The 12,966-nt window shown below is 39.4% G+C and overlaps 1 protein-coding gene across 2 annotated transcripts in view; it reads left to right on the top strand.

Annotated features, from left to right (window-relative positions):
* DNAH8 (dynein axonemal heavy chain 8) overlaps positions 1 to 12,966 on the top strand; it is a 394,484-nt gene that overhangs the window by 358,673 nt on the left and 22,845 nt on the right. The gene's annotated exons all lie outside the window — the stretch shown is intronic.

The following is a 12,966-nucleotide window of genomic DNA, read 5'->3' on the forward strand; positions in this document are numbered from 1 at the left end:
TAGCAGTCTGTTTTAAGTTTAGCTAGTCTCCAGTATGTTTTATTATCTGGTAGTTATAGTCTCCCCTCATTGCTCTTTTTTTTTTCTGAGCTTGTCCTAGCTATTGTTGCATGTGTGTTTTTCTATTGTTGTCAGAAGTTGGTGTTGAATTTTGTTGAATACCTTTCAACATTTATGGAAAGAATCACATGATTTTCCCCTAAACACCTAAAAAGTTAGTGAATTATATTAATGGATTTCCTAACTCAAATTTTCTACAGATAATCTGAAATTAATACCACTGGGTTCTGAAGTATTATTCTCCTAAGGTAGTGATATACTCTATTAATGGTTCATTGGGGAATTTTGCATTGATATTCATAAATAAGAATGGCCTAGAGTTTTTTGTGGCATCTTTATCAGGTTTAATTACTAATCAATGTTATATTTGCTTTGTAAAAATGTGGAAGTTTTTCTAAGCTCTGGAACAATTTATGTAGTATTGGATGCTTTAAAGTTTGGTAGAATTCTCCTGTGAAACCATCTGGGCTCAGTGCTAGTTCTTTGATATCTTTCATATTTCTCTGTCACCACTGCAGTCAATATTTTGTCGGTTGTGTTCTCCTAGGAAATTACTTGTTTCATCTAGGTTTTCGTATTTATTTTCACAAAGACATGCAAACTAGTCTTTAATCTGGTCTAATAAGCTGGACTCAGTACAATGTGGTAAAGAATGAAATCACTTCTTCCTTACCCTATACTGAGTCCAACCCATTCAATAAAATTGTTACAGAAGTGTGGAAATAGCACTAGCTCTGTAGACCTTGGTCTGAAATCTGATGACAACTTGAAGCCACTCTCGTGCCTTTCCTAAAGGAATGTACTAGCCTTCTTAATATAATCTATCAAGGCAGCTCTGTTCAACCACTTCACTATGGTGTTGCCAACACATCCCAGAGAAACCACTGAGAAACAGTGGTTATACTGTTATATGGTGGTTATACTTAATACTAAGTATTAAGTAAGTAATACTTACTTAATACTAAGAAGGAACTTAGTATTGACACAGATGAACACCTCACCAGAGCCAGAGGCTCCTCTTCACAGGGTTCTCCTGCTGTCCGGCTCAGCAGGTTCTCAGTCCTCAGTGGCAAAATCACACTGTGACAGAGTAACAAAATTTGTTGCAAAATGCAAAAGGCTGCAAAGCATGACTTTAATAGCATCACCCTTCAGTGTATGGTCCAGGTAGCAGTGTGATCTAGTATCTCTCATGCTTTAAAGAGCCTTCCCTTCCCTTCACATGCCTATAAATTTATGGCTTATGTTCTACTCACATTTTAACCTCTTTTATAGTCATGTCCACCTTCCCTCCTGAGTAGAGCTCATCTATGCCAATGGCCTTTAAAACATCAACATGCCACATATATGTTGTCTAGACCTTTCCTCTGTGCTCCACAGTCATTTATACAATTTCTATGTGACATCCACTGGCATGTCTTTCAGACAGCTTGACCTTTAAAAGCCCCAAACTGAATCTGCTCCATCTACTTCTCCTCCATCTAAATGGCTTCCTACAGCAGTTAGAATAAAAGACAAGCTCTCTGCCATGTGACAAGGCTCATCTAGAGCACCCATGGTGACTAATCGACACCTCGGGTACCCTGTGGGTAAGTCCAGGTGTGTGAGGATGCAGGCCTAGAATAGGGATGATCATGGGGTGGAGTGAAGCTGCAGGACAGGTCTCAAGGGGGGACTGATAGGACTTAGCGAATGCAGAGCAATGGCTGAGAACCTTCTTCTGTAGCTGTTAATCTGTTTCTTGCTGCAAACTGGTGTGTTAGAGAGGACATGGTGAGCCTTCTGTGTTTTGTCAAGTCTCTCTTCACAGCTTTGTCCAGAGGCCCACATGGTGTTGCTGGCATGCATGCTGTAGGATGCCGTAAGCGAGCTTCTCCCAAAATAGTGTCAGGATCTTGCAACCTTTCACCACACTAGTGAGGTCAGGTAGAAGGCCCTGGACTCCTGCCTAAAATGGGGGATTATATCCACTAGAGCAACTGGCAGGCCTGTAAGACCTTGGTCCTCCTCTGATCTCTCTTCATCCTTAACTTCCCATATGGTCTGCCTTGGGGTCTCTCTCACCCACCCCTGATCGCCTTTCCCCAGCATGTCTTAGCCCATTTCTGGTTCCTGCTCAGGTGGTTGGCTCTGTTCTGCAGCTCTGTGTTTGGTAATTTTTTTGGTCTCTGAGTAAGCCTTGTCCTAGGTTTGATTCTTCTTTCCTCTGGCTCTGAAATATCTGGTGGATGGAATCCTGGCAAGTGAGCTTGCCTTCTTCAAGGACTTCTCTACGCCCCTTGCTGTTCCCCCACTGGCCACCAGGAAGCAGTAAGCAATAACAGATGAAGCATCCCAGCTGAAACCCACCTCTGGTCCTCACCCAGCTCCAGCAAGATGTAACTCTCCAAGTTCTGAGTGAAATGAAAGAAGGGGTCAAAGATGCCCCGACATTGCTTGTCTGGGAGCTGGGGTAGTGGAGGAGTTGGGAACAGGAGTATGTTGGAGGAGAAGTTACAGAGTTCGTTGGGGGCATGTTGAGCTGGGAAAGAACATGGGATATAACTGAATGGGGTGAGAAATATGGACTGGAGCCCAGGTGAAAGATTTGAATGCATGTGTGCAGAGATAACAGCTTTAGCCATGAGAGAAGACTCTCTAAGATATGCTGGCTAAGTGTGTGAATGTCCCCAGCCAGAGGAATCATTAATTTATCTGACCATCCATGGTGTTCAACAGCATTCTTGCTTCTTTTTGTTTGTTTTTTTTTGTTTTTTGTTTTGTTTTGAGACAGTCTCACCCTGTTGCCCAAGCTGGAGTGCAGTGGTGCGATCTCAGCTCACTGCAACCTCTGCCTCCCAGGCTCAAGCGATTCTCATGTCTCAGCCTTCCGAATAGCTGGAACTACAAGCATTTGCCACCAGGCCCAGCTAATATTTGTATTTTTAGTAGAGACAGGATTTTACCATGTTGGCCAGGCTGGTCTCGAACTCCTGACCTCAAGTGATCCACCCACCTTGGCTTTCCAAAATGCTGGGATTATAGGCATGAGCCACGGTGCCCGGCCATCACTTGATGATAGGCTATAATTGGGCAATGATGGAGAACTCGATGCCCCCTGTTTATTGGAATCTTCACTCTGAAGTTAGCATCCACAAATTTGAGAGAAGAGGGAGATTTGGGCAGGGCGAATCACAAGTCTCTCTCCTCAGTCCTTGCATAAGAATGCAGAATCTCTGAAGTGGAGGGGGAAATCAAGGTGAATAAATGCTTTAAAATAAGTAAAATCTCTCTCAAGAGTTTAGATAGCATAGTGATAGGAACCATGAAAATATACAGTTTATTCACATTTTATTATGTAGATTTATAAGGTACCAAAGACTCTGCAAATTCAACTCTTTCAATGTCAAAAATGGTTGCTTATTTTCACTCTTTTTCTCATCAGTGGTTATGCATGTTTCTTTACTTTCTGAAATTTATCAAATGCCTTATTACAACCTTTATATTCATTTCAATGCAATACAAATTGAAATGTATTCCTTTGAGTATTCGAGGACACTTTTGAGATTTAGATTTTTTGAAAAATTTATGCTCATTGATATTTCATGCGCAAAGACGTATGTAAATCTAGACTGATTTGGATATTACAGTGCACTAATATCTCATTAGGTAGTTGTTTATTTCATAGACAGCTCTGTTTTTCAGTTGTTTTGCATTTCTATTATCCATGACCCTGACTTCCCAGAACCACCAAGCTACAAGGGCAATCTGAGCTTCTTCCCATATTTACTCTAAAGAGAAATTTTCTTCAAGAAACAACTTAGAACCAACCCTCAAGGAATATTATAGCTCTTGTTCTTCATCTCAGAGCATTTATGAGGACCATTCTCCTGAAAGCCCTTGGGCTTTTGTGGCATATAGAGAGATTTGCAGTTCTCAGTTATAGCTAGCTAACTAGGCTTCTGCCTTTCATATCTTTGCAAACATAAAATCACATTGTGGAAAAAGAAATGTGAGTTGTTCAGCCCTGGAATACCAGGGAATGACATTCTGTGCATAGTAAAATGTGTGTTGGGGAGAGCTTGGCTAGCTCTTATTCACAGTGGATCAGCTTTTCCAGGCTTCTTCCCAGCATCTATGTTTTGAGGCCTGTGTTCAGATCATCTCATAAAAAATTAAATCACTCACGATGAAAGTGATTTATTAGGTGGGATCTAGCAGCAGCAGCATCTCCATCAGCCTCTCCTTGGAGCACCAGTGAACTTGGCCAGAGTCAGCAGAGAGCAAAATGGTCATCTCTGCAATGGTGTGCACTGTTGGGACCTAGCCCCTGGTGCTGAGCACACTTCCACGGAGGGCTCAAGCTGAAGGTGACTGAGAGAGCACCTGAGAATTTGGATATGGGGCTTTCTGTTTTTGTTTTTTTTTTTTTTCTTTGTAGCTAGAACAGGTAGGAATCATGAACTCTGCTTTTCTTAGCATGAATGGAAATTTACTGTGGTTTTCTTGTCTTTAATCATTAAAGATCTGCATTGATAATATAATAAGAAGAATAGTTTTACTTCACTCTCAAATTATATCTTTCTGATTCTCCTGTGTTTTGAGGACTATGTATATATGGCACAAAAGGCATTTGCAACCCATTCCTGAATTTTGAAGTAGGGCACGATCACAGTTTTTAAAAGTCATATAAAATATAAGAAAAATACAAGTAACTCTGAGAGGGGGAATCCTGTGAAAATATCCTATGAAAACAAATGAACTTATCAATTGTCAAAGACTCAAGAAGAGAGAGATAGATAGATAGATATTTCTAATATCTATAGATGTATTTATTATTATATTGTATTGTCATATTATATAATAGATATATAATAATTAGAAGTGAATGTTCCTAATTCATTATTAGAAATGAATACAAAAGTTGTAATAAGGCATTTATACACACAGACACACACACACACACACACACATACATTGAAAGGTGCCAGGAAATCAAAAAACAATAATAACAATATACTATGTTTTTACCATAAGAAGGAATAAGTAAATTTTCATGTCCTTTAAATATTGAATTGCTGTCCTTTGTATTTGAGGTTTAATAAAATGCAAGCCAATTGGCCTCAATTCAACAAACAAACATTTGTTGAGAACTTACTGTCTGGCTAACCTGGGGATACAAAGACGAGTAAGATGCACTCCGTGCTCTTGGAGCGCATCATCTGTTGGGGAAGATGATGAATGGCAAATGCTGATGAGGTACAATATGGTAAACTCTAAAATCAGGGTATGTATACATTGCTATGATAACACAGGTGGAGAAGCAATCAATTCCAATTTAGGGATCAAAGAAAGCTAGTGAGAGAGGCTCCATTTAAGTTGTGCCTTAAAGCAGGGGTCCACTACCCCTGGGCCACAAGCCAATACCAGTCCGTGGCCTGTTAAAACTGGACCACACAGCAGGAGGTGAGCAGCAGGTGAGTGAGCACTACCGCCTGAGCTCTGCTTCCCATCAGATCAGTGGCGGCATTAGATTCTCATAGGAGTGAGAACCCTACTGTGAACTGCACATGCCAGGGACCTAGGTTACACACTCCTTATGAGAATTTAATGCCTGATGATCTGTCACTGTCTTCCATCACCCCCACATGGGACCGTCTAGTTGCAGGAAAACAAGCTCAGGGCTCCCACAGATTTTACATGATGGTGAGTTGTATAATTACTTCATTATATATTACAATGTAATAATAGTGGAAATAAAGTGCCCAATAAAAGTAATGTGTTTGAATCATCCCGAAACCTTTCCGCCCCCTCCCCTCCAGTCTATGGAAAAATGTCTTCCACAAAACCAGTCCCTGGTGCCAAAAAGGTTGGGAACCGCTGTCTTAAAGGATGTGCAGGAGTTTCTCAGATTGGAGATGAGGTGGGAAGGAAGTGACTGCAGGACTGGGGTCAAGGACAGAGTACAAAGAAGAGGAACATAATGAGCAGTAAGGACCAAGAACTTAGACTGGGATGCACACACCAAGGAACAATCCAAGGAAGGGAATGCAAACATGGATGTGTGTGGGGTGTTCTGGGAACCAGGTCCAGTATGCCTAAAGCATGAGGGAGGGGGGTGCTTAAAGAGCAGAGTGGTCGATGCAGAGTGTGGCTTTTGAAGGTTTTGCCAAAAGAGTTTGGGGCAATATTTTAAATTGGAATACGGTTATTTAATCATTTATTTAAATCTACTTAACGTACTCTACCTTCTACATGGCCATTTCTGCTTGCATGAGTTGGTGGGAATTAGCATTTTGCATACAGAGATTTAAGCCTTTTCCTGCCATCACATAATTCAGGCTGAAGTTGGAATGAAGGTAAACAAGCATGTCATCAGTCTAGGGAAGGCTGTCTAGAGGTGAAGACATCTAAGCTGAGCTTAATATTAATAGCTAGTTAGGAATGAGCTATAATCGATGAAAAAATGAGGGCAGAGCATTCCAGGCTGTGGAGGTAACTTGGGAACAGTCAAATAAATATGAGGGGAGTCATGGAATGCTTGATGAGCTTCAGGTAACTCACAGCACAGGGTAGAGTGTGGGAAGAAGAAAGAAGGAAGCAAGAGCAGAAGCTGGAGATAGAAAAAGGCTTAGTGATGAAAAAGGTTTGTATGCCATGTGAAGGACTTCAGATTTTATCCTGAAGGTTATGGGGAGTCTTCGAATACATTTAATAATCACTTTTCAAATGTCAAAACTTACCTTGGAACAGTGGTTGGAGGCAGGAGGATGTGTTAGGAGGTGATGGCAGTGCCGCACACAGAGGATGATCAGGAAGTTAGGGGGCAGAACTGAAGGCAGTGGGGATGACGGTGGGTCACGGGGAGGGGATGCTGGAAATGATTTGGAACTAGAGCTTAGAAACTAAGAAGGTCTGGGGAGCCACAGCAAGGAGGAAGCCATCTCTGAGGGTTCTCAGTTGGGCAACTGGGCAGACATTGATGTCACTAAAGTAGATGGGGCAAGGAGCAGTCCAGGAGAGGAAGAAGGGAGAACTAAAATAATAAGGTTTTGGATTTGTTTGATACAGGAAACAAAGAGCTCTGGGGCTCCAGGGAAATGTGGATGCACAGAGTTCATGATAAAGTCAGAGGTTCAATGTTACCCAGGCTTACCTGGTGTTTCGTGGCTCTCTGTAAGATGTCAGCCATGGTGACATCCCTCTGTCTTCCCTAACATAGCAGTTCATCCACATATTCTATCTGTAGTGTACCTAATGCTAGAGAGAGCTCATGGAGTAATATGAATCACATACAAATTTAAATTTCTGAAAATGTATATAGTAACGTGGATCCTTGACTTTTGTTAACTTCATTTTGTTGTCTCATCAGCTATTTTCATTGAACTTTCTTCTCAGACTTATTTGTATTTTTCTTATACGGTACTTTATATGACTTTTTTAAACTGGGATTGTGCCATATTTCAAAATGTCGGAATAGGTCTCAAATGCCTTTTGTGTCATTTTACTAGAATATTGTGTTCTCTGTTCATGTATTCAACTGCATGCATGTTTCAACTTTTAAGATAAGTGTCTTCTGGGATATTCCAAATCCCCAACATCTGAATAGAGGTTGCTCACAGAAATAGTAAAAGAATTTTAAGTTATATCTAAAATATACTATACAGTCAATTTTTGTTCATTAAAAATCAGGTTTTACTTCATTGATCCTTACTGGGAAAGTCATGTATTTAAAGGTAATATGAAGCTAATATTCCAACTCTGGATGGAGTTACAAACACTTGCTAGATCTGATACTAGGACCCTCATATCACTGTATCTGACTGAAAGTTCTGTATGTGAAGCATGACACCTTATGCATTTATCATGGCATGACTTTTGGAAAGGAAGCAGATAGTTCGGGTATGCATGTTTGGGTCCAGATGTGGCATTCTAGCTGCTAATCAAATAAAAATGCCAAAGACAGAGCATCTCCTCCATTCTTCAGCTTTATTCCTAAATGAATCCAAAGGCTGCTATATAGGATTTCCTCTACTCCCCCCCCACATGCAGCTGTTTCATAAGCAAAGAAGCCTGGTTAACTTTCCCAGCAACCTCTTAGGATTCTGCCAATTCGTGTGGCAAATTTCACAAAAGGCTGTGGAACTGACACCAGGGAAGGAGGAGAGAGAAGGATGCAATTCGCTCTTTCCATACACTGCAGAGAAAAGGCAGAAAGGGGTGCTTTCTGGTGGGGCATAAAGAGTAAGGGTTTGTAAGATGCATCTCAGTGAACCTGAAATATTTGTCCCTGTTTTATCTCTGTTAACTTCTTGACAACTGTGATGGGCTTTGCCTTATGGGGATTTATTTTTCTCTGTTTTTCAAACTGAAAATGATTTTTAATATTCTTTATTCTAAAAGTCCTACATTCTTATTGAGAAGCATAAACAATAGAGAAAAATAAAGAGCAAAAATAAACTAATAATTACAGAAAAAGCTCATCATACAAAAATCCTACTACAAAAATACCCTTCTAGTTTTTTTCTGTGTCTATAAGCACAATATTAACAACAAAATTAGATCATACCATAACTGGGTTTGGTGCCATGTTATTTTATTCTATAATCCCGCAATGACACCTCACGTGATCAATGAATATACAGCTACATCAGCATTTTTATTGGCTATATAGATTTTTATAAAGCTTTACTAAGATTTATTATTACAAATACTGTTATAAAGTCATATAGATTCATCTTTGTACACTTGTCTGATTGTTGCTTCTAAAACAGCCTTATTAAACATTGAATAAATACAAAAGAATATATATACTGTATATAAAATGTAAAGGACAAATATACAATGTTGCTTTTTTACGCCACTCTTTCTATGTTTTGCTTCTTTTCTTTTCTTCCTTTTTGGCTTTTGCTAAATAAGACTTTTCCCATTTCGTTTTTTTTCTCTTCACTAGTTTGGAAATTATGTACTCTGTTTCTGTTCTTTTACCAGTTACCCTAGAAATTTTAATGTCAGTTCTTATTTAGGTCTAAAATTAACATATTTATGCTAGGCATGGTGGTGTGTACCTGTAGTCCCAGCTCCTTGGGAAGCTGAAGTAGGAGAATTGCTTGAGCCCAAGAGTGTTAAGTCCAGCCTGGGCAACAGAGCGAGAACCTGTCTCTTTAAAATAAATAAATAATAAATAAAATGAACGTATTTACTTTCCTTTCTCTTAGATGACTTTAGCTACAGTCACTCTCCTCCTGACATTTCAGTATTTTAATTTTATCTTTTATAATCCCACAATTAGACATACAATGATTGTTTTATACTATAATACTTATTTAGACTTACCTATGCATTGGCCCATTCTTTTCTATACTTCAAACCTTCCAACAGAATAACCTCCCTCCTTTCTAAAGTATACCTTTTAGAATTTCCCCCATGAGGGGGACATTCTTTTATGGGTGATAAACTCTTCTATTTTTGTATGAAAATGCCTTATTTTGCCCTCCTTTTTTGAAAAACAGCTTTTATGAGATGTAATCTGCATATCTTAAATTATCTCATTTCAAGTGGACAATACATGATTTCTAGTAAGTTTACCACTGCAATATAATGTTATAAGATTTCCATCACTCTAAAAAGAAATGTTGGGCCCATTTGTGCCAGGCTGTCATCCCCAGCCTCAGGCAACTGCTAATCTACTTTCTGTTTCTGTAAATTTACCTTTTCTGGACATTTTGCATAAGCAGAATTATACATTATGTGATCTTTTATGTCTGGATTCTTTCACTTAACATAACGTTTTTGAAGTTCATCCATGTTGTAGCGTATATTAATACTTCCTTGGTTTTTATTGCCAAATAGTATTCCAGTGCCACATTTTGTTTATGCATTTACCAGCTGATGAATAGTTGGGCATGTTCTACTTTGGGGCTATTAAGAACACTGCTATGAACATTCATGTGCAAGTCTTTGTGTGGACATGTCTTTTCATTTCTCTTGTGTAGGTAACTAGGAATGTTATGTAGTTATTGGGTCATTGGGTCATAATCTATTCTTAACATCTTAAGAAACTGCCAAACTGCTTTCCAAAGTGACTGCATCAGGCCGGGAGCAGCAGCTCATGCCTGTAATCCCAGCACTTTGGGAGGCCAAGGTGGGTGAATTGCCTGAGCTCAGGAGTTCAAGACCAGCCTTGCCAAAATGGTGAAACCCCCTCTCTACTAAAGTACAAAAAAATTAGCTGGGTGTGGTAGTGCACGCCTATGGTCTCTGCTACTCAGGAGGCTGAGGCACAAAAATTGCTTGAACCCAGGAGATGGAGGTTGCAGCGAGCACCACTGTACTCCAGCCTGGGCGACAGAGTAAGACTGTCTCAAAAACAAAACAAAACAAAACAAAGTGACTGCACCATTTTACAATCCCCTCTAGCAATTACGAAGGTTCAGGTTTCTCCACATCCTTGCCAATATTTGTTATTATGTATCTTGTGATCATAACCATTCTTTGTAAGTGTGAAGTGGTATTACATTGTTGTTTTAATTTGCTTTTCCTAATAAATAATGAAACTGAATATCTTTTCATGTGCTTATTGACCCATCTGTATTTCTTCTTTGATGAAACGTTTATTCAAATATTTTTTCTTGCCTTCATTCTTGAAAGAGAGTTTTGTTTGGCACACAATTATAGGTATATAGTTATTTTATCCTAGCAATTGGAAGACACTTTTCCATTTTCTTCTGGATTTCATTGCTGCTGTTGAGGAATTGACTGCCGGTGTAATTGTTATTTCTTTCTAGATAATCTGCTCTTTCTCTCTGGCTCCTTTTAAGATGTTCATTTTGTTTTTGGTTTTCTACGGTTTTTCTGTGATGTATCTACATGTAGAGTCCAAGGGCGGGAGGGATTTGGCTTGCCATTACTGGCTTTGCAAATATAGAAAGTGGGCCACAAGCCAAGAAGTGCAGGTGGCCCCTAGTAGCTGAGAAGGACCTTCAGCTGACAGCCAGCAAGAAATTGGGTACCTCAGTCCTGCAATCTCGAGGAAGTTAATTCTGCCAACAACCCAAATAAGCAAGGAAATGGATCCTCTCCTACATCCTATGGAAAGGAACCCAGCCTTGCTGATGTGTTGATTTTAGCCCAGTGAGACCTGTGTCATATTTAGCACCTACAGAACTGTAAAATAATAAATATGTCTTGTTTTAAGCTGCTGACTTTGTGGCAATTTGTTATAGCAGCAATAAATAGTATAGGTTTTAAGTTTTAGTTATGTTTTATTTCTAGAACTTCTTTTTAACTCTTTTTCAAATATGCTATTCATGTTTATAGTTTCCTCTTTAATACTTGTATTTTCAGTCTCCTTTTAAAACTCTTCAATATTGCAAATACAATATTTTGTAATGTGCATCTGAAAAGTCACTTAAGATCTCCACAGGTCTGATTCTGATTTCTGTTGTTTCTACTGGCTCTTTCTCACAGTTCCTTGTTTCCTTACAACTTTTTAAACTTTTGACTTTGAGCTTATGTCTATTGGAAATTGACTGTTGGAATATTTGAGACCTGAGTCAAAGGTATATTGTTCCAGGAAAGAGTTGTGTTTGCTTCCATCAGGTGCCACCTAGGACTTCCTAGGACCACCTTAAAATAAATTCTTGGCTTGAGCTTTTCCAAATTGCACAGGTAATATGAGTAATTGTTAACTAATGTTACAAGCATGGTGAATTCAGAATTTTCAGGAAAGATTTTTCCCCCACTTAGTGCTAAGCTAGGTAGAACAAGTTACCTATCATCTTCTTCTGACAGGTGGAGGTTACTTTCCAGTTTACCCTTATACTGAGGTTGTAGCTGTGTGGGGTCCCAGATTTATGTAGGAATTTCCTATTATGCTTTCCACCTCAGGTATGAGGGCTTCTCTCTTGTCTCATTGCACTATCCAAACAGAAACTCAAAAACACCAGTTAGTTGATGCCCCCAGGGTAAAATCTGGCTTTATCTCTCTGGATTCCAGCATTCACTTTATTTCCAGCATTCATTTTATTTGACCCTGAGGATTTTTTATTGTCTTGCCAGTTCAGTGATGTTTTTAAAAGGATGTTTTTCATATCTTCTCCAGAAGTTTTAGTTGTTTCAGAAGGGTGGTTCACAGTAACATTTGCACCATACCGTCAGAAATGTAAATGTCAAATGTCTCTTTCTTTTTAAGGATTAATTCTTAGGTGTAGAATTGCTATATTAAAAGGCATGCAAGTATAATATTTAGATATGTATATTTCCATATTACAATGGCTTGTTTTCTGTTCAAGAAAATAAAACAGAAAAACAAGTCACTAATCTCAAGCATTTGCTGATTCCCTTTTAGATTTGCCTCTCACATCTACAAAAGGAAATATGAATGTGGTTGACATCTGGACAAGAGACCAAATTAGCAAACAAAACAATAATCCTCCAAAATAAAATTATGTGAATGTATAGATGGTAAATTAGGAGTTCAGAAAAGGCTGAAAAATTTAAATCTGACCATGTCACACCTGGCTAGGGAAATCTTCAGTGGCTGCCCATTGCCTTTAGGGTGGTATTCAGAATCCTACAAGTTCCCATATAACCCTGCATGGTCTGGCTCCTGCCTCTTCTCTGTCCTTGTCGCTCCTCCTAGCTCACTGGCTCCAAGCTCACTGGCCTTATCTGTGTTCCTCAAATGCACTGAAACCCTTTTCACCCCTACCCTTACTTCTTATCTGAATGTCCTTTTCTGCCTCCCACCCCACCCCACCCCACTGCCTGGCTGACCTGTTCATCCTTCTGGTCTCAACTTACATGTGACTTTTTAACTTTTACTAATCTTCTAGTGTAAATTACCTCTGGCACACAAACACATACACACACACATGCACATACAGCGCCCCACCACCCACCCACCCACCCACCCACACACACACA

Source organism: Gorilla gorilla, chromosome 5 (genome assembly GCF_029281585.2).
Source record: "Gorilla gorilla gorilla isolate KB3781 chromosome 5, NHGRI_mGorGor1-v2.1_pri, whole genome shotgun sequence".
NCBI lineage: Eukaryota > Metazoa > Chordata > Mammalia > Primates > Hominidae > Gorilla > Gorilla gorilla.